The sequence below is a fragment of the Salvelinus namaycush genome, chromosome 37 (assembly GCF_016432855.1).
Source record: "Salvelinus namaycush isolate Seneca chromosome 37, SaNama_1.0, whole genome shotgun sequence".
Taxonomy (NCBI): domain Eukaryota; kingdom Metazoa; phylum Chordata; class Actinopteri; order Salmoniformes; family Salmonidae; genus Salvelinus; species Salvelinus namaycush.
Window position 1 is genome coordinate 21,641,594 of NC_052343.1, and position 26,305 is coordinate 21,667,898.

The 26,305-nt window shown below is 46.1% G+C and overlaps 1 pseudogene; it reads right to left on the minus strand.

The window, feature by feature from the left end:
- Positions 1 to 25,663, minus strand: part of LOC120030902 — a 212,187-nt pseudogene extending 186,524 nt beyond the window's left edge.
- Between the last annotated feature and the right edge of the window lie 642 nt (positions 25,664 to 26,305).

The following is a 26,305-nucleotide window of genomic DNA, read 5'->3' on the forward strand; positions in this document are numbered from 1 at the left end:
ACATTTCAATTCTCATTCAGAGATCTGATAAAACAGCCATCAGGCAGAGTACATGTACAGTTGAAGTCGGAAGTTTACATACACTTAGGTTGGAGTCATTAAAACTCGTTTTTCAACCACTCCACAAATTTCTTGTTAACAAACTATAGTTTTGGCAAGTCGGTTAGGACATCTACTTTGTGCATGACACAATACATTTTTCCAACAATTGTTTACAGACAGATTATTTCACAATTCCAGTGGGTCAGAAGTTTACATACACTAAGTTGACTGTGGCTTTAGACAGGTTGGAAAATTCCAGAAAATGATGTCATGGCTTTAGAAGCTTCTGATAGGCTAATTGACTTACTTTGAGTCAATTGGAGGTGTACCTGTGGATGTATTTCAAGGCCTACCTTCAAACTCAGTGCCTCTTTGCTTGACATCATGGGAAAATCAAAGGAATTCAGCCAAGACCTCAGGAAAAAAATGTAGACCCCCACAAGTCTGGTACATCCTTGGGAGCAATTTCCAAACGCCTGAAGGTACCACGTTCATCTGTACAAACAATAGTGTGCAGTATAAACACCATGGTACCACGCAGCCGTCATACCGCTCAGGAAGGAGATGCCTTCTGTCTCCTAGAGATGAACATACTTTGGTGCGAAAAGTGCAAATCAATCCCAGAACAGCAGCAAAGGACCTTGTGAAGATGCTGGAGGAAACAAATACAAAAGTATCTATATCCACAGTAAAACGAGTCCTATATCGACATAACCTGAAAAGCCGCTCAGCAAGGAAGAAGCCACTGCTACAAAACCTCCATAAAAAAGCCTAACTATGGTTTGCACATGGGGACAAAGATTGTACTTTTTGGAGAAATGTCCTCTGGTCTGATGAAACAAAAATAGAACTGTTTGGCCATAATGACCATCGTTATGTTTATAGGAAAAAGGGGAATTCTTGCAAGCCGAAGAACACCATCCCAACCGTGAAGCACAGGGGTGGCAGCATCATGTTGTGGGGGTGCTTTGCTGCAGGAAGAACTGGTGCAGTTCACAAAATAGATGGCATCATGAGGGGGGGAAATTATGTGGATATATTGAAACAACGTCTCAAGACATCAGTCGGGAAGTTAAAGCTTGGTCACAAATGGGTCTTCGAAATGGACAATGACCCCAAGCATACTTCCAAAGTTGTGGCAAAATGGCTTAAGGACAAAGTCAAGGTATTGGAGTGGCCATCATAAAGCCCTGACCTCAAGCCCATGGAAAAGTTGTGGGCATAACTTAAAAAGCGTGTGCGAGCAAGGAGGCCTACAAACCTGACTCATTTACACCAGCTCTGTCAGGAGGAATGGGCCAAAATTCACCCAACTTATTGTGGGAAGCTTGTGGAAGGATACCCAAAACATTTGACCCAAGTTAAACAATTTAAAGCCAATGCTACCAAATACTAAATGAGTGTATGTAAACTTCTGACCCACTGGGAACGTGATGAAATAAATAAATAAATCACTCTACTATTATTCTGACATTTCAAATTCTTAAAATAAAGTGGTGATCCTAACTGACCTAAGACATGGAATTTTTATTAGGATTAAATGTCAGGAATTGTGAAAAACCGAGTTTAAATGTATTTGGCTAAGGTGTATGTAAACTTCCGTCTTCAACTGTATGTACCAAATATGCCGATTAACGAGTTTGCAATTTGAAAGATAATCAGCAGTTGACAGACCCAGACCCTCCCACCAAATGCCACTTATTCTTTGATGGAATGCAGAAAGTGGGACATTTAAATCAGCCTCTTTTAGCCCCTCCTGACCTCTCCCCTCTGTCGTCAAGGCAACTTTAATCTCAAAAGCCGTCTGTCAGGCAGGTGAACTTTGACAAGCGAAAAGAGAAGAAGAAGCCTATCACCACTTCCTCTCCATGCGTGTAATGTGAATTGTGGATGGATGGAAGGGAAGAAAAGGAAAGAAAAAAACATCACAGAAAATGTCCTGCGTCTCTCTTCTCTGTGGTCAATACATGACAAAGAGAGGAAGAGGCAAGCTAAAGTAGGCCAATCAGCCCTGCAGTGTAGAACCACTGCCCCAACAGTGTAAAAGGAAGTTAATATATCAAAGTGATTCAATATTAAAAATGAACCTTTAGTTCACCACACTCAGCTCATTTTTCCAGGGGCTGGAAGTGACCTAGAGAAGTGAAGACTTTAGGATGCAGTATTGTCCAGAGATAAAGTATCATGGAACACAAGTGAGCTTGATGTGAAAAACACTAAGCCCTTCCCCTAGCCCCCTAACACGGCAGTTCCAAAATAACGTAAAGAAAACAGATACTGGTAGGTGGATATAGCCTAATATGGTGGTTAAAATGTCATCGTCACAACCGGATTACGTCGTCATTAACGACGACATTTCAACCAGTTTTGTACCACTGTGCACAGGCTAGTGATTATCTAGGCTACCTATTCAGTCCCATCAGGTCAGACGATTGTGGTGCGTCTACCTGCCCAGTATACCTTAGCTTCATTCCCTGGTCAAAACGACCTGGCACCACACCTAGGCTCAGGTACCATAGAACCAACCACAGCTAATTAATGATTTATACTGCTTAATTACACACAGATCGATTGATTAAATATACATACTAATAAATTGCACACAAACTGATAACGATTTATTCTTGAGTTACTAAGTCCAACCCTTTAAACCTGTGAGAATTGGCCTATACGGATAGGGCTAAGTTGAAATGTTTCTTGCAGAAGAAATATGAAAAGCATATGCATAACCATGGTAGCAACTGAAAGGGAACAGTTTGGAGATTATGAAAAAATATTAGACCAAAGGTGAGGACACAACAGTTCACCTGAAACAAGGCATCATTTGAAAGCTTGTTCTATTGCCAACATGACTAGCTAAGTTCTAAAATACTATCTTACAGTTAGTCTTTCACAATGCAATTCAGGGAAAACAAATCATAATTTTGGTGCACATAAAAATAAGTCATTCAAGTGTGTGTGCCCCAAAAAATGTTCTTCACAATAGATAAACATAGGCTCATTCTGTTCAGAACAACCAAGGGTATGATGCCATGTCATCTTGTAACTACATCCAACATAGTGATCATAAACGTTTACATGAGTTGTATAATATGGAATAATATGGAAATGTGAAGTGGCTTGTATGACATCCGTAATAAAGAGCTGCTCTGCTTTGTTGACACCACACTCCACAAAGCAAGTCCTGCAGGCTCTAGTTTTACCTTATCTTGATTACTGTCCAGTCATATGGTCAAGTGCTGCAAAGAAAGACACAGTGAAGCTGCAGCTGGCCCAGAACAGAGAGGCACACTGACACACACACACACTTACCCCACCAGACATGCCACAAAGGGGTCTTTTCACAGTCCCCAGGTCCAGAACAAATTCAAAGAAACGTACAGTATTATACAGAGCCATCTTATATAGCGCAAGTGAACAGCATAACTGGTTTCAAAAAACAAATAAAGCAACACCTCACAGCATGCCTCTCCCCCCCATGTGACCTAATTGTTGTATTGACATGTATGTGTGACTGATAGATGCACACACACTACATGGTAGTCTTTTGTCTGTAATGTATTTGTTATGTGTAGGACCCCAGTAAGACTAACCCTAAACATCAAAGCTGTATTTATTATAATTCTCAATGTTTCATCTTTTAAAATACATAGAGTCATGCTAATGTACAGCATATTGCTCACTCAGACAACAAAAGTGCAAAAGTTGGCCAATTACTGGAAGAGATGGGGGCAACTTCTTGTTGCGTGATTAACCAAAATGGTGTATATTTTTTGTTTTTAAACAACTAATTGACAGAGGTCTGTAAACTTATTTTGATTCCATTTCGTTCAGGTTTTTCCTGTGAGCTCAATGTGAGTTTTTCTAGAGATAAGTCAGATTAAACCCAAACTGCCATGTAGTAGGAAGCTAATATGCTACATAGTTTACAGCAGAAAAATTGGTAATTAACTACAATGACCGCAATCCATTGCACGCTTACATGTCCGGTCTGTGTTTCTTTTACACCTGCTAAATAACAGAGAGAAGACTGCACGATCGACTGTGCAAGGTATCTCTACCTGAAAATACATTATCTAAGTGACATAGTTTCAGCGGTCATTAAAGTATGCCTTATTTACTTTGAAGAACTACTAAAATGGTGATTTTGGCAGACAGCATAGGCATCAGCTCTATAGAGATGAGATGATGACTTGGAGTGAAACAAAGTCATCGAATAAAACAAATGTAATATACATAACTGAAATATTTTATTAAACTAAAGTAATGTGAATAAATTATGGTTAATAAGTGATAAGCAGTAATGGGTAGTCACCGCCATCATGGAACTTTATTCTGTGTTGTCACAGCATTCAACCCACATAATGCATAGAGCATTTTTATTTTTTATAATCAAACTGAAACTACCTCAAAAAACACTAATCTCTCAGCACTACAATCCGTACAGCGCTGTGAAGCAGAGAGCCAGAGCTCTGACGTCATGTATAGCATATGTTACTGTACAGCAAATGCGTTCCAATTTTGGCATTTAACAGTGCACAAATCTGCCATTTTCAACACGTGTATGGGTATGAGTGTAAAGGACTACGAGTACGGGTACGAGTGTAAGTCCAATGCAGATGTTTTTTGGCTCAATATCAAATTATTTCTGGGTAACAATTAAGTACCTTACTGTGATTGAAAACAATGAAAATGGTGGGGGAAAAAACAAAATAGCTTCTTAGCAAAGAGCAATTTCTCATGCTAGAATTTTGCTAGGACTGCATGGGAGTTGTCTGAGTGGAGAGGGGAAAACTGAAAACAAGCTGTTATTGGCAGAGAGCTTTGGAACTCTTATTGGTCTATTAACTCATTTACAATTTCACAGTATTCTCTCACACACACGCAGGATAATCTCATTTTTGACTGAACTGGGCTTTTAAAATTAGGTGGTTAATTTACAGTATCACAACCACCGCTGTAAATGTATTTGAATAAACTAGTGGGAAATGAATGACTCAAATAGATAACATGAATCCCTTAGGCTATACAAATATGTTTTTAAATATTCAAGAAACGTTCAGAAAAACTAAAACTCCAGCTTTATATATATATATATATATTTTCAATTTCTTTGATGCCTGCCTACGATTTGGAACCGACGACAACCCCAGCAATGACAAATTATCCATCCTTATCCTCCCACACACATCTTCAGCTACTCGCAGCTTTGTTCACATTTTAAGGGGTAAAAAAACAACTATTAGCCTCCAAGCGAAGAAAACATCTCCAAAAAGAGGAGAGAGAAAGCAGGAGAGACGAGGAGTGATACTGCTAGCTCAGCATGGGGTTCAGTGTATGAAAAATAACAATCAGTCAGGCACTGGGCTCACTGTGCTACACAGGGAACAGCTTCAGTGACATCCAGTAGAATCAGTTCCATGCTGTGGGGAAATACAGACTGAAATCACTGACTGAATTCAGCTACAGGCCATGGGGGGGAAGTGACTTCAATATAAACCAGTCAGTGTACTGTAGGCAAAACCTGGGAAACAGTGAACTACAGGGGCAACTTTGAGCCAGTCAGGGGCAACTTTGAGCCAGTCAGGGGCAACTTTGAGCCAGTCAGCTCAGCTCCAAGCTACAGGGGGAGAGCAATAGAGAAGGCTGTATAATGTAGAGAGGATACTTCACTGAACTACATAGGCTACTGTATATACAGAGGAAGGAGCAGATCAGCAAAGCTAAGTTACAGCAGGACACATATCCTAGTACAGGGGAGAACGCTTCAGCACCAACCAAGTCAGTGTATTCTCTGGTACTAGCCTGGTCCCAGATTCATTTGTGCTGGTCACTGATCACAGGAGTTGGCAAGACAGTAGAAACAGATGCAGGACCAGGCTAGGGATAATGCCACCCCTCAGTATTATAACAAGTTGTGTGGAAAGACATTTCATTTGTAAGTACCAAAATTACATAGGTAATTATGGGAAACTTGTTTCTAATGAGAAGATGTTAACATGTCCAAAATGACATGACTGTAGCTCAAACAGGGCAGGAGCTATGCTTGTACAAATGTTGGTTTGGTGGGGGACAAAATGTCTAATTAGCAGAAAAACTAACGTGCAGAGCTTATAGAAACTTGTTGCTCATGAGTGGATGCATATAACAACACCTCATTCCATGATAGTAGCTCAAACGGTACAGGAGACGTGCTTGTTCAAAGTTTGGAATTTCAGTTGATTACTACAGTACCCCCCTTGGGCCAATCAGTGTCATTGTGTACGTGCCGGATCTCTATGGCAAGATGCATCATTCACCAAAGTTTCGCCAAAATTGGGCTAGTGCTATCTGAGATATTGTGTGTGACGAACGTACTAAAAGACAGAGACAGAGCCACAGTCCCCTTCCAGATGTCATTGTGAGGACAGTAATACTATACAAGGCATGAGCCAGGTATTTGTCTATAGAGTGAAATCCTACTTTGCTACATTTTCTCTGATTTGTGAGAAGTAGTGGAAGGCAAGAGGGGCAAAAAGAGAGGGACTGTTCTAGTGCTGGAGATGATGACTATCTTGGACTTAAATGGATCATGGTGCATTACCTCTCCCAACCTCCCATCCTCCTCCCCCAAAACCTAGAGAAAGAATGAAGGACTGAGCTAACCTTAATAGGCTATCTTTAGGTAATAGCTTTTCAGTGTATTGAGCCGTTCGACAATCATGCAGAACACGAGAGCAATACACAGCTCCAAAACAGACCTGAGGGGTAGGTGATGGGAACAAAGAAATGAGAGAACAATGTGGGAGGGAGGGAGGGAGGGAGGGAGGGAGGGAGGGAGGGAGGGAGGGAGGGAGGGAGGGAGGGAGGGAGGGAGGTATAAAACGGAATATAAGTTATGGTGGAATGTTGAACCTTTGGGTAGAGAGGATGGTGAATAGCCTTTTCACAGTTACGTGAAATGTACATAAAATTAACATTTTCCATCTTGAATAGCAGTAGGGAAGTATTTGTAATTGTCTGCCTTTGTAGGCTATAGATTTACCAACCTTCACCCATGACAAAGAGACAGGGACACTGCATTTCATACTGTACCTCTCTGTTCTAGAGTCCTGGACACCATCAAAGATTTACCGAGTCTAATATTGATTTGTACATCAAACCCTCAGATAGATATTTAAGGGTTGTTGGAGCTGGACTGTGTTGTTTGTGTTGTAGGGATTAACATCCAAACATGGACCAGGTGTTAAAGGTCATGACCCCGCTGAGAAATGCATAGCCAAGAGTCGACCTTAGTGACCCTATCACACATCACCCTCTCCTCCTCCTATACTTCACACCACACCCTCTCCTTCCCTTAAAAACACCCTGATAATGATGAAGGTTGGGGGTAAATAAGTATAAAACATTTAAATAAAAAAAGGCCTAATATTAAAAGCGGTCCTCCAAATGAGGGGTAGTGACAGGCAAAATAATTATTTATTTCATCATATAACATTTTTTCAATGATGAATGTTGTAGTCAGTAGATTTGTCTAGGTAGGTAGACTTTGAATTTCAAACCAATTAACTACAGTTTAATTTATCAACGATGCTCTACCCCACTGCTCTCCGAGAGTGTGGTGGATCTCTAGTTTCTATGGAGATGACCTGGATGCCTCTGGTGCAGGGGGTGGGGTCTGACTCACCTGGTGGGTAGTTGATCCTGTCTGCAGGGATGGAGAGGAGTGAATCCACGATGGAAGACCTTCTCTGGAGGAGAACAGAGATCATCTCAAATCCCTCTGGGCCCAGCAGCTCAAACAGCTGGAGGAGAGAGAGCGAGAGAGAGATGAGAGATACAAAGAGAGAGAGAGAGACAGATGAGAGACACAAAGAGAGAGAGAAGCAAAGAGAGAAAAAGAGAGGGCAAGGAGGAGCCGAGAGAGAGTAAGAGTGGGGGAGACATCAGCTGGTGTGCTTAAGCCAAAAACACTAAAGCAGTAAACAAACACATCCTATGGTTCAACCTCCATCCTCCCCTCCAAACACATGCATTCATTGCCAAGAATGAGCACCTGGTAATTACCATGCCCAAAGTAAGTCTGAGCCTGAGACAGAATAATGCTGTACCGCTTAGCCCCCCAAACACAGCCACCTGGCACTTAGCTGGCTAGGGACAGCAAAACAACAGTAAACCTGACTGGGAGGGAAGCGATCACTGAGCTAGGAGCTGGCTAGCACAGGAGAGAAACATACAGTATTAACCATAGGGGTGGAAATGCTGTGTGCAACAGACACAATGAGTGTTTTAGAGGTCGACCGATTATGATTTTTCAACGCCGATTCCGATACCGATTATTGGAGGACCAATTTTATTTATTTATTTGTAATAATGACAATTACAACAATACTGAATGAACACTTATTTTAACTTAATATAATACATCAATAAAATCATTTTTGCCTCAAATAAATAATGAAACATGTTCAATTTGGTTAAAATAATGCAAAAACAAAGTGTTGGAGTGTAACGGCTATCGTCGGTAGAAGGAGAGGAGGACCAAAGCGCAGCGTGGTATGTATCCATATTTATTAGAATACTTTTTCAATAATGAACCAAAACATTAAACAGACAAAAACCCAACGAAGCTACAGTCCCGAACTAGAGATTACAAAAACAGATGAACGCAAGAACAGGAACAATCACCCACAAACCAACAGTGAAAACAGGCTACCTTAATATGGTTCCCAATCAGAGACAACGTAAAACACCTGCCTCTGATTGAGAACCATATCAGGCCAATAAGACAAACCTAAACAAAGAAACACATAACATAGACTACACCCACCCAGCTCACGTCCTGACCAACTAAACAAAGACTAAACACAGGAAATAAGGTCAGGCACGTGACATGGAGAAGAAAGTAAAAGTGCAATATGTGCCATGTAAGAAAGCTAACGTTTAAGTTCCTTGCTCAGAACATGAGAACATATGAAAGCTGGTGGTTCCATTTAACATGAGTCTTCAATATTCCCAGGTAAGAAGTTTTAGGTTGTATTTATAGGAATTATAGGACTATTTCTCTCTATACGATTTGTATTTCATATACCTTTGACTATTGGATGTTCTTATTGGCACTTTAGTATTGCCAGTGTAACAGTAGAGCTTCCGTCCCTCTCCTCGCTCCTACCTGGGCTCGAACCAGGAACACATCGACAACAGCCACCCTCGAAGCAGCGTTACCCATCGCTCCACAAAAGCCGCGGCCCTTGCGGAGCAAGGGGAACAACTATTCCAAGTCTCAGAGCGAGTGACGTTTGAAATGCTATTAGCGCGCACCCCGCTAACTAGCTAGCCATTTCACATCGGTTACACCAGCCTAATCTCGGGAGTTGATAGGCTTGAAGTCATAAACAGTGCAATGCTTGAAGCATTGCGAAGAGCTGCTGGAAAAACGCACGAAAGTGCTGTTTGAATGAATGCTTACAAGCCTGCTGGTGCCTACCATCGCTCAGTCAGACTGCTCTATCAAATCATAGACTTAATTATAACATAATAACACACAGAAAAACGAGCCTTAGGTCATTAATATGGTCGAATCCAGAAACTATCATCTCGAAAACAAAACGTTTATTCTTTCAGTGAAATACGGAACCGTTCCGTATTTTATCTAACGGATGGCATCCAAGTCTAAATATTCCTGTTACATTGCACAACCTTCAATGTTGTCATAATTATGTACAATTCTGGCAAATTAGTTCGCAACGAGCCAGGCGGCCCAAACTGTTGCATATACCCTGACTCTGCGTGAAATGAATGCAAGAGAAGTGACACAATTTCACCTGGTTAATATTGGCTGCTAACCTGGATTTCTTTTAGCTAAATATGCAGGTTTAAAAATATATACTTCTGTGTATTGATTTTAAGAAAGGCATTGATGTTTATGGTTAGGTACAGTCGTGCAACGATTGTGCTTTTTTTTTGCGAATGCGCTTTTGTTAAATCATCCCCCGTTTGGCGAAGTTGGCTGTCTTTGTTAGGAAGAAATAGTCTTCACACAGTTCGCAACGAGCCAGGCGGCCCAAATTGCTGCATATACCCTGATTCTGTTGCAAGAGAAGTGACACATTTTCCCTAGTTAAAAGACATTCATGTTAGCAGGCAATATTAACTAAATATGCAGGTTTAAAAATATACTTGTGTATTGATTTTAAGAAAGGCATAGATTTTTATGGTTAGGTACACGTTGGAGCAACGACAGTCCTTTTTCGCGAATGCGCACTGCATCGATTATATGCAACGCAGGACATGCTAGATAAACTAGTAATATCATCAACTATGTGTAGTTAACTAAGGATTATGATTGATTGATTGATTGTTTTTTATAAGATAAGTTTAATGCTAGCTAGCAACTTACCTTGGCTTCTTACTGCATTCGCGTAACAGGCAGGCTCCTCGTGGAGTGCAATGTAATCAGGTGGTTAGAGCGTTGGACTAGTTAACCGTAAGGTTGCAAGATTGAATCCCCGAGCAAACAAGGTAAAAATCTGTTGTTCTGCCCCTGAACAAGGCAGTTAACCCACCGTTCCTAGGCCGTCATTGAAAATAAGAACGTGTTCTTAACTGACTTGCCTAGTTAAATAAAGGTTACATTTAAAGGTTAATTTTTTTTTATTCCTAATGTTTTGTACACTGTGCATTAGTGTGCATGTAAACATACTAGAGGTCGACCGATTAATCGGAATGGACGATTAATTATGACTGATTTCACGTTTTCATAACAATCGGAAATCGGTATTTTTGGACACCGATTTTTGTACATTTTTTTATTGTATTTTTTACACCTTTATTTAACTAGGCAAGTCAGTTGAGAACAAATTCTTATTTAAAGCTAAAACAGCCTACCCCGGTCAAACCCAGACGACGCTGGGCCAATTGTGTGCCGCCCTATGAGACTCCCAATCACAGCCGGATGTGATACTGTCTGGATTCAAACTAGGGACTGTAGTGACACCTCTTGCACTGAGATGCAGTGCCTTAGACCACTGCGCCAGTCGGGAACACCTGCTCTTTCCATTATATAGACTGACCAGTTGAAAGCTATGATCCCTTATTGATGTCACCTGTTAAATCCAATTCAATCAGTGTACATGAAGGGGAGGAGACAGGTTCAAGATTTTTAAGTCTTGAGACATGGATTGTGTATGAGTGTGATTCAGAGGGTGAATGGGTAAGACAAAAGATTGAAGTGCCTTTGAACGGGGTATGGTAGTAGGTGCCAGGCGCACCAGTTAGAGTATGTCAAGAACTGTAACGCTGCTGGGTTTTTCACACTCAACAGTTTCCTGTGTGTATCAAGAATGGTCCACCACCCAAAGGACATCCAGCCAACTTGACACAACTGTGGGAAGCATTGGAGTCAACATGGGCCAGCATCCCTATGGAATGCCTTCGACACTTTGTAGAGTCCATGCCCTGACGAATTGAGGCTGTTCTGAGGGCAAAAGGGGGTGCAACTCAATATGATATTAAACTGATTATGGCAGTAGGCAGAATATGCAAGCTTATCTTAAATCAGCGTAAGGATTAAATTGAAGGAAGCATACGCCGATTATAACACCTGGTTTTCTAAGCAATCTGGAATTATTAGGGCATGTAAACATCTTAATCCGTGTTCCAGCGGTGTAATTGATCTGCACATGTACCAGCACCGGTAGCACAAGCCTCCCTCTTACGCACGAGTGAAGTGAGTTTGGAAAAACTGAAAGTAAGCATCTTAGAAATACATTTCACAAACAAACTATATATGTCCAAACTCAAATCAGGCTTCACAAAAATAACATGGCCGTTGTTGTAGAATGTTTATTTTTGTCACGTTCCTGACCTGTTTTCTGTTGTTTTGTATGTGTGTAGTCGGTCAGGGCGTGAGTTGGGGTGGGCATTCTATGTTATGTGTATCTATGTTGGTTAATGGGTTACCTGATATGGTTCTCAATTAGAGGCAGGTGGTTTACGTTTCCTCTGATTGAGAGCCATATTAAGGTAGGTTGTTTCACATTGTTTGTTGTGGGTGGTTGTCTCCTGTGTTTGTATGTTGGTACCACATGGGACTGTATCGTTCGTTCGTTTGTTTTGTAGTCTGTACCTGTTCGTGCGTTCTTCGTTGTATGTAAGTTCTCATGTCCAGGTCTGTCTAAGTCGTTTTGTTATTTTGTTAATTATCAAGTGTAGTTCGTTTTTTTGTCTTGTTTAATAAATTAAATCATTATGTCATCATACCTCGCTGCACATTGGTCTTCCGATCCCTCTCTCCTCTCCTCGTCCGAGGAGGAGGAAGAGCTAGAGTTACGTAACAGAACCACCCACCTTTCAAGGATCAAGCAGCGGGGAAAAGGGCAGCGACAGCAACCGCAGAAATCCCAGGATTCATGGACATGGGAGGAGATCTTGAACGGAGAAGGACCCTGGGCACAGGCTGGGGAGTATCGCCGCCCCAAAGCTGAGCTGGAGGAAGCGAAAGCTGAGCGGCGGCGATATGAGGAGGCAGCAAGGCAGCGCGACAGGTACGAGAGGCAGCCCCATAATTTTTTTTGGGGGGGGGGCTAGAAAGGAGTGTGGCTAAGCCAGGTAGCAGACCTGAGCGCACTCCTCGTGCTTATTATAAGCAACGCGTCACTGGTCAGGCACCGTGTTATGCGGTTAAGCGCACGGTGTCGCCAGTGCGTGCCCATAGCCCGGTGCGCTATAGGGCAGCCCCCCGAAAGTGTCTTGTGAGTGTGGGCATCCAGCCGGGGCGTATTGTGCCTGCTCAGCACGTCTGGTCTCCGGTACGCAGTTTCGGTCCAGGGTATCCTGCGCCGGCTCTGCGTGCTGTGTCTCCGGGGCGCTGGGAGGGTGCAGTGCGTCCTATGCCTACGCTTCGCTCGTACCGGGCAAATGTGGGAGTGGAGCCTAAGGGAGAGGTGCGCGTAGTAGGCACTAGATCTCCAGTGCTCATCCACAGCCCGGTTCAACCTGTGCCTGCACTCTGGAGGGTACGGGCTGGAATAGTACTCCAGCCTGGGGGAGTGGTGCAAAGGCTGCGCACCAGAGCTCCAGTGCTCCCCCACAGCCCGGTCCTTCAGGTGCCTCCTTTTAACATCAAGCCTCCTGTAGGTCTCTCCAGCCTGGTGGGTCCTGTGGCAGCCCCACGCACCAGGCTGTCTCTCCGTCTCCTCCCTACAGGTGTGCCAGTCTGTCCAGAGCCGCCTGCACTGCCAGTCTGCCCAGAACTGTCTGTCTGTCCCGAGCTGTCAGAGCTGCCCGTTTGTCCAGAGCCGTCGGCCAGCCAGGACCAGCCAGAGCCGTCCAGCCAGGACCAGCCAGAGTCGTCCAGCCAGGACCAGCCAGAGTCGTCCAGCCAGGACCTGCCAGAGTCGTCCAGCCAGGACCTGCCAGAGTCGTCCAGCCAGGACCTGCCAGAGCCGTCCAGCCAGGACCAGCCAGAGCCGTCCAGCCAGGACCCGCCAGAGCCGTCCAGCCAGGACCCGCCAGAGCCGTCCAGCCAGGACCCGCCAGAGCCGTCCAGCCAGGACCCGCCAGAGCCGTCCAGCCAGGACCCGCCAGAGCCGTCCAGCCAGGATCCGCCAGAGCCGTCCAGCCAGGATCCGCCAGAGCCGTCCAGCCAGGATCCGCCGTCCCTCAGCCAGGATCCGCCGTCCCTCAGCCCGGAGCTGCCGTCCCTCAGCCCGGAGCTGCCGTCCCTCAGCCCGGAGCTGCCGTCCCTCAGCCCGGAGCTGCCGCCCCTTATCCCGGTGCTGCCCCTTATCCCGGTGCTGCCCCTTAAATTAGGTGGGTTTAATAGTAGGGTGGTCATTGGGAGGGGGATAGGGAAGCTGGGATTGACTATGGTGGGGTGGGGACCACGCCCAGAGCCTGAACCACCACCGTGGTCAGATGCCCACCCAGACCCTCCCCTAGACTTTATGCTGGTGCGTCCGGAGTTCGCACCTTGAGGGGGGGTTATGTCACGTTCCTGACCTGTTTTCTGTTGTTTTGTATGTGTGTAGTCGGTCAGGGCGTGAGTTGGGGTGGGCATTCTATGTTATGTGTATCTATGTTGGTTAATGGGTTACCTGATATGGTTCTCAATTAGAGGCAGGTGGTTTACGTTTCCTCTGATTGAGAGCCATATTAAGGTAGGTTGTTTCACATTGTTTGTTGTGGGTGGTTGTCTCCTGTGTTTGTATGTTGGTACCACATGGGACTGTATCGTTCGTTCGTTTGTTTTGTAGTCTGTACCTGTTCGTGCGTTCTTCGTTGTATGTAAGTTCTCATGTCCAGGTCTGTCTACGTCGTTTTGTTATTTTGTTAATTATCAAGTGTAGTTCGTTTTTTCGTCTTGTTTAATAAATTAAATCATTATGTCATCATACCTCGCTGCACATTGGTCTTCCGATCCCTCTCTCCTCTCCTCGTCCGAGGAGGAGGAAGAGCTAGAGTTACGTAACAATTTTGATTGCCGATTTTCTGCATTTAAGTCCCATCAGGAAGCCTGACTTCAGAGGTGTCCATGTAAACATGATTATTAGGGAAATCATTTGTGCATGTAACCGTACTCAATGAGACAACATCAAAACCCACATAGTACCTGACAATTGAAGATATGAGCATTCTTGAATATATTAAAAAAATTATCCTGCATTATTTAAAAAGAAATAAAGCTAAAATACAATACAAAACTGATCCTTCAATTCATGCTTTTCAGTCTGCAGATGGATAAATGGATGGATAGTTGGATGGAAAGAGAGACTGCTCTTTTGCTTTTCCACATCCTCTCTGGGGACTTGGTTAGCCACAGCGGTAGGGGAGCCAAACAACAGACGCACTTTGATGATGTCAGGTGACAGGTCAGCCGCCCTCCTTTGTGAAGGGCAGTCTTTGTTCCTCTGTGTGCTGGGTCTTGGTTTTATTCTGTCTCCAAAGTCCTTTCCCTCTCAGTGACTGGAGGGTCATTCCATGTCATTTCAGAAAGCAATGACACCCACAATCTCTGATCATTCTGAAATAATTTCTGTCGTTTGAAACATAAGATTTGGCATGAGGGGGGGCTTTTGACAATTTCTTTGGAATCCTCTTACTCATTGTAAAAAAAATAAAAATTGGGGTCCTAATCAGATGTTATTTACTGAATTTGGGTGCAATCAATTAGCTTAATTTCTCAGAGATAATGTTGCAGGGGGCCTCCCGAGTGGCGCTGCGGTCTAAGGCGTCACTACATGTCACAGCCGGCCGCGACCGAGAGACCCATGAGGCGGCGCACTATTGGCCCAGTGTTGTCCGGGTTAGGAGAGGGTTTGGCCAGCTGGGATCTCCTTGTCCCATCGCGCTCTAGCGACTCCTTGTGGCGGGCCGGTCGCATGCACGCTGACTGCGGTCGCTAGCTGTACGGCGTTTCCGCCGACACATTGGTGCGACTGTCTTCAGGGTTAAGCGAGCAGTGTGTCAAGAAGCAGTGCGGCTTGGCAGGGTCGTGTTTCGGAGGAGGCATGACTCTCGACCTACATACGGGAGTTTCAGCGATGGGACAAGACTAACTACCAATTGGATATCATAAAATGATCTGTAACCTTCTGTTTCTTACAACAGAAACGATTTCAGAACAATCTGAGGTGGTGGGTGTTGAAATCCCTGTGCTTTTTGAGGTGGAATGACCCTGGGACTGTGTTGTTATTGTTGGTCTGTTTTTCACCTGCTGCCCGGAAAAAATATATTTTTTATGGGCACTCATGAATTCTGTCCTTGAAGTTCATTGGATCCTCTCAGCCTGGAAGGGAAGGTGAGGAGGACAGAGAAGTCCGCTGGGAGTGAGAGACAGTTTTCCCCTCAGAAGAAAGGAGCTCACAGACCTAACCACCCTGAAGCCTTTTTTTTTACCTTTAAGCCTGGATGAGGCTGAGACATTAGGTGAACTGTAACTGTGAACCATAGATTGTTTTAGAAAATGCATAGGCCAAAACAAGCTTTCAGGAAGTCAGGCAACTATCAGTGTCCACATAGATCACTGGTTATAATACAAAATGTTGAATGAGACTGCCATACAAGCAGCACACCTACATACAGTATGTCTTACAGCGGTCAAAACTATGAATATAATAACTCAAGTCTATATCCCGGTGATTTAATCGATCTACAGCTCTTTTCACAACCACCAAAAACATACCTTTAAAATCAAGCTTTCTTTCTCTCCTCTCTTTCTCAAGCCACTGCTATTGCAGCAAATGTCATCATTCCAAGGGTACAAATGAGAGGTAATAAAATAAAAAGCGGGGGTTTATCCTCTGTCACATGTAATGGTACAGAGTACAGAGCCTTTAAACTTTGCTGTTGAATTTGGAGTCACGCGCAGAGAGGTGCGTGGAGTGCACACACACAAAGGGCACTCCACATCTAAAGATGCCAGTAGGAGAGTTGGCTTCCAAATGTCAGCTACGTGAAGAACATTAGAAGATAATGTAGACTCAGGTATTAGTAAAACCTACACTCTGCTGTGGAGAGAAGGAAAGAGGAGGGAGGGAGAGGGACTCAAGAGGACAGAAAGAGGCACTGTCTAATTCATAAGTGAAAGTTATGGATGAAATCTCATTGCCAGAGGTCTCAGCATGTGGCCTACAGAGCATGTGGCCTAAGGGGCACTCTGACCCTGACCTTTAACTGCTAACAGACAAGCAGGCAGACACACACCTCTTCTAGACTGGATGCTGGATAGGGGGGCAAAACAGAGAGCCACTAATAAATTATATTAATTAAATGTGTGCGGCGACCTTGTGTTTTTGTGGGCTGCAGGGGAGCGAGGGAGAGAGAGAACGAAGAATTAAGCACCTGTATAAGAGAGATGGGAGCTCTGCCCAGAGCCTCATCAATCCATCCTCTCGTCTGTCACAACCTGGCATCTCTCCCTCTGTGTAAGTGTGTTATTTTCTTGTGGAAGAAGTGAACAACATGTCTCAATAACACCATGGCTCAGCACAGACTAAGTGCTGGCTTAATTGCCTGTTGTTGCCCAGTTCTTCTAGCTAGTCTTGAATCATTGGTAACGGCGCAAATCCTTTCCACATACACTAAACCCAAGGTCTTTCCACCCTCTAAAAACCTGAGAATCTCAGACATTAAACATTGAACCTAAACACTGTTTCACTTATTGTGTGTGGCATACAATACCGCAGCCTTTATCCTGGTGTGTATGTCAGGCACACCGCAGCCTTTATCCTGGTGTGTATGTCAGGCATACCGCAGCCTTTATCCTGGTGTGTATGTCAGGCACACCGCAGCCTTTATCCTGGTGTGTATGTCAGGCATACCGCAGCCTTTATCCTGGTGTGTATGTCAGGCATACCGCAGCCTTTATCCTGGTGTGTATGTCAGGCACACCGCAGCCTTTATCCTGGTGTGTATGTCAGGCACACCGCAGCCTTTATCCTGGTGTGTATGTCAGGCATACCGCAGCCTTTATCCTGGTGTGTATGTCAGGCATACCGCAGCCTTTATCCTGGTGTGCATGTCAGGCATACCGCAGCCTTTATCCTGGTGTGTATGTCAGGCATGCCGCAGGCTTTATCCTGGTGTGTATGTCAGGTATTCTGCAGCCTTTATCCTGGTGTGCATGTCAGGCATACCGCAGCCTTTATCCTGGCGTGCATGTCAGGCATACCGCAGCCTTTATCCTGGTGTGTATGTCAGGCATACCGCAGCCTTTATCCTGGTGTGTATGTCAGGCATGCCGCAGCCTTTATCCTGGTGTGTATGTCAGGCATGCCGCAGCCTTTATCCTGGTGTGTATGTCAGGCATGCCGCAGCCTTTATCCTGGTGTGTATGTCAGGTATTCCGCAGCCTTTATCCTGGTGTGTATGTCAGGTATTCCGCAGCCTTTATCCTGGTGTGCATGTCAGGCATACCGCAGCCTTTATCCTGGTGTGCATGTCAGGCACACCGCAGCCTTTATCCTGGTGTGTATGTCAGGCATACCGCAGCCTTTATCCTGGTGTGTATGTCAGGCATACCGCAGCCTTTATCCTGGTGTGTATGTCAGGCATACCGCAGCCTTTATCCTGGTGTGTATGTCAGGCATACTGCTGCCTTCCTATGTGATGGGGCCTTCCTGGAGAAGCAGTAAGATCTTCCTCCTCTCCTACAAGGTTAAGGTCAGCTCTCCAGATCTCTCCAAACTTCAGATCTCTCCAGACACGTACCACGTCAACCTCACACCCACACACTAAAGGCCAAGGTTGACCTGCCATGGAGACGAGGTCCAAAGTGGATGTGGTGTGAACCGGGGTTTAAACCCCAGAGGCCAGCTGGCTAAGGTCAAGGAATAACTGAGGTTTGGGTCGGCACAATAGTGTGAAAAGGGTAAAGGTGGTGTGAGAGGGTGCTGCTCACCTCGTTCTGCAGCTCGTCGTCACTCTTGGTGGAGGCCAGCATCTCAAACAGGGAGATGCACAGTTCCTCAGGGCTGGAGGAGATCATGTTGCCTCCGTTCAGGAACTTCTCCACCTCCCTCCTCAGGATGGTCCCATCCCCATGGCTCTGAGCCCCTCCCATCCCCATGGCTCTGAGCCCCTTAGCCTGCCTCCATCCGCCTCTCCCCCATTACCCCAGAGGCCTTGATGGTTGTTGAGGATGCTGTGGAAGTCCAGGCCTCCACCAGGGGTCTCGTCTTCAGGGTCCCCCGCACAGGGCAGGGCCTCCTGGGGGTCCAGGGTGTAGCAGTCATAGGAGAAAGTGATGTTGCGTCCGAAGGCCGAGCCACGCTGAGGGGCGCGACAGGAGCTCTGGGAACGAACAAACTCCTCCACCTGTAAAACATGAATAAATAAATAAATAAATAAATACATAAATAATAGAGCATTATAAATACATACATCAAGAAAAATATGATAGTAGAATAATAAAATACTAGGAAGAAAACGTATAAACCAAAAAGTTACTTTTTTTAATATCTTATTTTAAGTATGCCTATATATAGTCCTAGTATTTTAATAAAATTTGATTTTAGTATTTCAGTTGTACCCGAAGACCAAATTAGACTCCCCCACCTGGGACTCTCCCAGAGGGGCCACAGCCTGGGACACAGCAGCACAGTAGGTGTCGGCTGCCGAGGAGGGGAAGGGGCCGAACATCTGGTTGATGGCCCTCGTCTCCTCGTGACCTACATGGTCCTTGTTGTGGAACGTCTCAAACAGGAAGACAGCAGCACTCTCAATGGTGTCCTGGCCATGCTCTGTCCCCACTGCCAGAGACATGGGGAAACAACAAAATATTTAGTTAGCTAGATACCATCATCATTTATTATGAGCCCAGTTTCTTTAGTCCCACTCTTCAACTGAGGCAATACGGGCTGCCATCAGCATCACAAATATGCTGACGCTGATGATGATTATTGTGATTATTAGAAAACCCACTACCATTTACTATTACTATTACCATTAGTGATATCTAGCTGACTAGTGGCTACTGAAATGTGACATTTCTTGCTGCACTGCTGTATGCTCCAACTGTATGTTCCAAGCAGTAAATGCTAGCATTGTCTAGCACTGCTCATCAGAGAAATGAAAGAAGAAAAAGAGAACTTTCTAAAAGACACGTGTCCTCCCACCGTAGCTCATTTAGAGCTCTGTTAAATCAAGGGAATCAGGACTAATTGTCCAAAAGAGATGAGGGAGAGAGAGGAGAAAAAGAGAGAGAGATAAAGGGTGATACTTCGAGAGGCAGAGAGAAACAAATGAAAAGGATTTAAGCCAATTAAAATGGCCTAAAAGCGTCTCACTCTCCACTGTGTATGTCAGGGCACAATGGGTGCTTTTCATCGTCATTCTCAGTGGTCTCTGGAGATCTACTTTATTCTCTACGCTCTAGGTAGACAGACAGGTTAGGGGCACATTAAAAAGGACCAAAATTACAAGGTCAAGAACCTTTCAAAAATATCCCAAATACGTGTTTATTATCGCAGAAGGCTCTCTAGACTTTCAATGATGAGGACAAAAAAAGAGTAGTGGCGAACAGAAAGCAAATAAATACAACAAAATTGTCTTTTTCACAGGATTTCAAGAAGGTAGGTAGGACATCATGTTTCTCTTGGTGAGCTCTTAGACAGCATTTCAAAGTAAAAATCCTGCCTGCACAACATGGTTTCAGTGACCTACTGCATGTGTCTATTGTTAGAATGTACTGTACTCTTATTTTTCTGACAACATCCTGACATTCTCTACTAAAACACCTCAGCTAAGGAACATGCGTCAAGCTCTACACTATATTACTCATCTTTCAGACACTGACCCTGGCCTGATACACATGAGCCATTGGACAGAGACACACCCCCAGGCAGCCAGCTTCCACTAGCTGTCCTGAGCTCTTGATCCTCCACATACATGTAGCTGCTGTTAGAACCCCAGGCTTGTTCTCAATTTGTCTTCCCTCGATTCTCCTCGTCACCTTCTCAAAACTAGTTGGAGGAGAAGGTCAGAGGGGAGGAACCTTGGATGTTTTCCTCTAATGTGTTTTGAGAAGGAGGTGAGGCAAGGAGATGTGAGGAATCAAGGATAGACCAATTGAGAGAGCCTCAGAGATGCCTTCTCGTGTGTCGGGCCTCAGTCTCTTCCGGTACACTACAGAGGTGCTCCACACGGGGAGAGTCCACTCTCCGCTGCACTCCACTGATCTGTCAGGGATGCAGTGGGATTAGGGGGACGGAGGGGTGTGTGATCCCCCAACAGGTAGTATCAGAATAGTAATAAGAGCAGTAGGAGAAGGCCCTGTGTTGCACCGCTGTACAACTTCTGGAGGAATGTGGGGGATTTGCATCTAATCTAATTATAAGTCACATCAGGACACCTGAATGCCGTTGTGGGGCGATAGAGGACTAATGCACATTTTGACAGCGAGGAAATATAATACATTTAATTGCGGCCCTCCGGACCTCAGTGAAGACCAAATGCAGCCCCCGGGGCAAAATGAGTTTGACACCCCTGGCTTAGAGTGAATATCATCCAGGACAATGAGTTGATTACCTATCAGTGTTTACCCTATATTAATTCAGCAGCGGCGCTCCATTGGATGTGCAACCCCATGATTCAGCCTATTTAAAGCTGCCGTGCAACATAAGCTGGTCTAAAGGTTATAATGCTTTTAAAAGAGAAAATTACATTTCAGATGGTGTCTACAAAACAACAACTGTCTTTGCCACCACTGATTCGAAAAGTCCTAGGGAAAACACTGCCTATTTAGCCTCACAGATAAGATAACATTAGAATGGTGCTGTATGACTGAAAGTGCATCCCTGCCAGTCCAGCGAGTTGAATACCTATCTGCTTGGCAGCCTGTAGGATGCTCTTCAGCTCCTGTGCTGCAGCCTGCTGCTCTGCCTTCTCCAGGTGCTGAGTGAAGAACTGGACTATCTTCTGCCATGTCAGGCCCTCTCTGGAGAACAGCTCCTGCCTCTTCAGACGCTTGGTCTAACATAAGACAAACAAACAGCAAGGGCATAAAGTTACACAGAATTATTATGAAACTATGTAGTCTGATATTTGATGCACACAGTGACTTCTCTCTGCATATCCCTCTCTATCCCACACAAACACACAGCAGAGGGTAATTCTAAGTCCTTTTCATAACTCAAAGACATAGTGCAGCAGCAGCATACGCTCAATTCCTTGCATAGCGAGTGAATTTGAAATAAGCCTTTCCTTTAGCATTGGGTATTAGTGCTCATCAGGTCAGGGGGTTCAGTGCAAGACGGGCCGGCAGCAGTATTAACATCATGCCTTTATTACAATCAGCACTTCCATGTCCTCTAAAACTAAAGCATTTTAACTGGAGCTCTGATAATCTCCCAGCGACCCTCATTAGTCCCTCTTTTCCCTCAAGCAGCAGTTTTCACACTGTGGAGGATTTAGCTCTGGGAGAACAGGGCCAGAGGTGGTGGTCTGAGGACCAGGCCCAATTTCCTCCTAAGTTGAGTATCTCAATACACACCAACAACTTAACAAGCCCCCGATCAGAATGAGAGAGGAGAAATTAGGGGAATAGAGGGAGAGGCAAAGATTAGAATATATTTTGAAACGGGAGAGAGAGAGAGCGGATTAAAGAAGATAACAGGAAAAGAGGTAGCATGGTAAATGGGAGCTGGAGAAAGCGATATCAAGGAGGGAAGTGAGTGAAAAAGCACTACAAGTAGCCTGTGTTCACAACAGCCCAAAGCATCCTCCTCAATTAGCTTAATACTGTGATATTAACCCTCCCGTCGTCCTCGTATTGTGTCTAGACCCGCGTCCTCCGGGTCACCCTGTCCCGTCCTGGCTAAAGGCCTAATGTGCGCAAGTGTGACAGTATGCGTGTGAACAGCCTTTGCAGATGTATTTCTTACACCTGCAGCACACCGTGTGTGTCTTGGAGTCCATCTTGGGTGGGCAGAGCTGACACCTCTTCCTCTTACTTGCCCCGGTGGCCGGGGCAGCGGCCGTGCCAGCGGCGGGCTCCTCACGCTGCTGATCACGAGCCGCCGCTGTAGCACTCTGCAGGACTTTGACAAGTGCTGAGGCCGCTTCGGTGCGGGGGAGATGCTGCCTTCTTTGGATCAGCGGCTTCACAAGTGCCTTTCCCAGCTGCTCCAGGAACACCCTGCGCTTGTTCCGCTTGCGAGGCATCCAGTCAGGCTTGATCTCTCGCCATATGACAAAGGCGTTGTAGGAGGACACGTCGAGGATGTTGTGGAAGACGACCAGGGGCCAGCGGGCAGTCATCCGTCTGCAGCTGTAGGTGCCGACCACCTTGTCTAGGTTGTCCACGCCGCCCTTGTTGCAGTTGTAGTCTAGGATGAGGGCCGACTTCCTGTCGCGGCGATCGCTAATGCTGCCCTCTGTGTGCAGCGTGCTCAAAAGTAGCACGTTCTTGTTTTTCTTTGCCAGGTAGGACACTAGAGTGGCGGTGGGCGTGAAGGCAAACCTGGAGGACAGGACCTGTCTGCCTTGGACTCGAGCAGCGCGGGCGGGAGCTCGGCCTTGTTCTTTCTCACAGTGCCCACCAAATCAAATCAAATTTTATTTGTCACTTACACATGGTTAGCAGATGTTAATGCGAGTGTAGCGAAATGCTTGTGCTTCTAGTTCCGACAATGCAGTAATAACCAACAAGTAATCTAACCTGCAAGATGCAGTAGATGATATAGAGTACAGTATATACATATACATATGAGATGAGTAATGTAGGATATGTAAACATTATATTAAGTGGCATTGTTTAAAGTGGCTAGTGATACATTTTTACATAATTTCCATCAATTCCCATTATTAAAGTGGCTGGAGTTGAGTCACCATGGTGAGGTTCCTCTCGAGGAGCCGCTGGCCCAGTTCGTAGGAGGTGAAGGAGTTGTCACAGGTGACGTTGCGACCGCTCAGTCCCGTTGTCAGATCAAGGACGACGCGCATCCCCTGGTTCTTCTCGGGGCCTCCGCTGGCCGCCTTGTCGGTGTACACTTGCATCTTCCAAGGGTACTACAGCCGCTACTACAGCCGCTACTACAGCCGCTACAGCTACTACCTCTCTATAGACACACACACGTACAGTACCTCTGAACGGGACCAGTTGCCCCGGGTTGTAGAGGGCCGGCAGCCGCACCTCCCACAGGTCCCAGACCTCTTTGATGGCTGCGAGTTTGTCCGTGGCGAGTCTTGCGGGTCTCGACTGGCGGTCGTCGAATCGCAGCAGCCTCGAGTACCTGTGAAAGACCTTGAGCGGCATGGTGGCTCGGAACACAGTCCTGCCGCTTTCGGCGTCCCACAGGCTGGCCGCGGCCTCGCCTCGGGACCTGTAGACGCCCGCTAGGATCAGCAGCCCTACGTAGGCGCGCAGGTCCGTGGCGTCCATGGGTCGCCGTATTTTCTGGCCCCGTGCAGGTTCGTCATTTCCACAATTATCCTTTCTATCGCCGGTGTGACAAACAGGTGGAAGGCGGACGCGATGTCGCGCGCCTGGGTCGCGGCGTAGGCCGTGGGGCCCGGCGTCTCGTCCGGCCCGGCGTGGCAGATCGCGCAGGCCCGGCGGTGGTGGAGGCGGAGGCGACCGTAGGCCACGGGGGACCATTCGATTTTGCCGTTTTTCGACAGCAACGGCGTCTCCCTTTGGTCCGGAGCCGAGGAGATCTCTTCATCGCATTGGTCCTCGCGCTCATCCTTGGGGGCTTCCTCGGGCTCTTCCTCAGAAGAGGGAGGAGAAGCCTCGTCGACCTCGCGGCGCTCGGGATTGTATTCCTCCCAGTCTTCGTCTTCCGAAACCTCTTCCTCCTCCTCCTCGGAATCTGAGTTGTCTTCTCTGTCCACGCTGGACAAGATCTCTTCTAGAACCTGCGCGGCCGTGAAACGCACGGCCATGGCCGCTCGGCTCCTCTGATCGGGTCCACTGAGCGGCGGGGAAGAGCGCACTTGGCACAGGTGGGGCGCCGGTCACTTTGTGTGTGTGTGTGTGTGTGCCGCTGACAATATTAGTATCCTCTCTACGCGGGACACCAAGACCTGAAAATGCACGAGGCTCGCTTGCGCGCGTGTGTGTAGCCGTGTGCAGTTGACCCACCCCACCCGAGCCACAATAACACTTGGCTGCTCCCTCTAGCACACAGCGGAGCATGTCATGACCTGTGTAGTGGCTGGCTGAGTCGCTCTGACCCACCGAGCACAGAGCGGGGAGCACAGAGCGGGGAGCACAGAGCGGGGAGCACAGAGCGGGGAGCCACGCGCAAACTCGCCACACTCGCCCACTCAACGGCATACGCCTCGCCAGTGGCTGGCTGGGTCGCTCTGACCCACGAGCACAGAGCGGGAGCCCTGGAAACACAGGGCCTGGGTCGCTCTGACCCACGAGCACAGAGCACAGAGCGGGGAGACACACGCAACCTCGCCACACTTGCAGACTCTCTACACTCAACGGCATATGCCTCGCCAGTGGCTGGCTGGGTCGCTCTGACCCACAGAGCACAGAGCGGGGAGCACAGAGCGGGGAGACACACACAACCTCGCCACACTCGCAGACTCTTTACACTCAAAGGCATACGCCTCGCCAGTGGCTGGCTGGGTCGCTCTGACCCACGAGCACAGAGCACAACAATAACACTTGGCTGCTCTCTAGCACACAGCGGAGCATGTCTGGACCTGTGCCGTGGCTGGCTGGGTCGCTCTGACCCACGAGCACAGAGCTGGGAGCCCTCCACACACAGGACCTGGGTCACCCTGACCCGAGGACCACGGGAGGGTTATTAATCAGATACTGTGATTTTATTGCAATTCGATATTCCAAACCCATTTCTCCCCAAATGTCTTCTGCAGATGTTCAAGAGAGAGCAATGAGAAAATGAGTTTTTATCATGGGCATAAGTGATGAAAACAAATTGGCTCCCTATTTAAAAATATTGATAACAAGCTTTCAGTGCTGGTAGTTTTGGTGCTGGTACAGCCGACTACCAATAAAATAATATTGTGATAGTGTCCCATCACAATGGTTAGTCGGATATGGTCTGTAATGTAACTTGCTTTGGGTTAGCCTTACCTTCAGATCATATACTTCTTCAGAGAAGTCTTCCTGCTCGCTGACAGTAGAGAAGGAGCGCAGGGCGCCAGTGAGCCGGGGTGGAGACATTGGTTGCCTACCACTCTGTGGTCCATAAGATGCTACCAAACACAGTCTATCTCTGATCTGAAATTTACAAAATATTCACACATACGCTATAAAATCAATAGCAGAGTAAACAAAACAATACATTTTCCCTCACCACCAACAAAGAGACTAGATTTGTTTTCAATTGGAAGATAAAGTTACATAGATGCTGTCACATTACTGAAGTGTATTGGGTAACTAATTTAGGTAACGTGGCTAAATGCTTGGTCTGACAGTCAGCCTGTCAACTCCACTGACAGCTAGCTAACGTTAGTAAACTCTGGCTAGCATCATCACTTAGTTAGCTAGCTCAGCTGACAATGCATGCCGTGGCTAATAATAATACAGCCTCTTGCCAAAATAAGTCTTTGAAAGAAATGCTGTAATCTCAATGTCAACAACGTGCTTTTGTTAATATGAATAGAATAGTTAACGTGAGATAACTAGCTAGTTTAGCATAGTGGGAGGGAGACCAAATAGAGAGACTTGCGTTAGGTAACAGCTAACGTTAACTGCTTCAATTTGCCACGTCTCCCGATACAATGGCCACAAATGCAGGACAGTGTGGTACGTCATCACAATAATACGAACAAAGGGTGTAAGGATAAATTATACCTATACTCG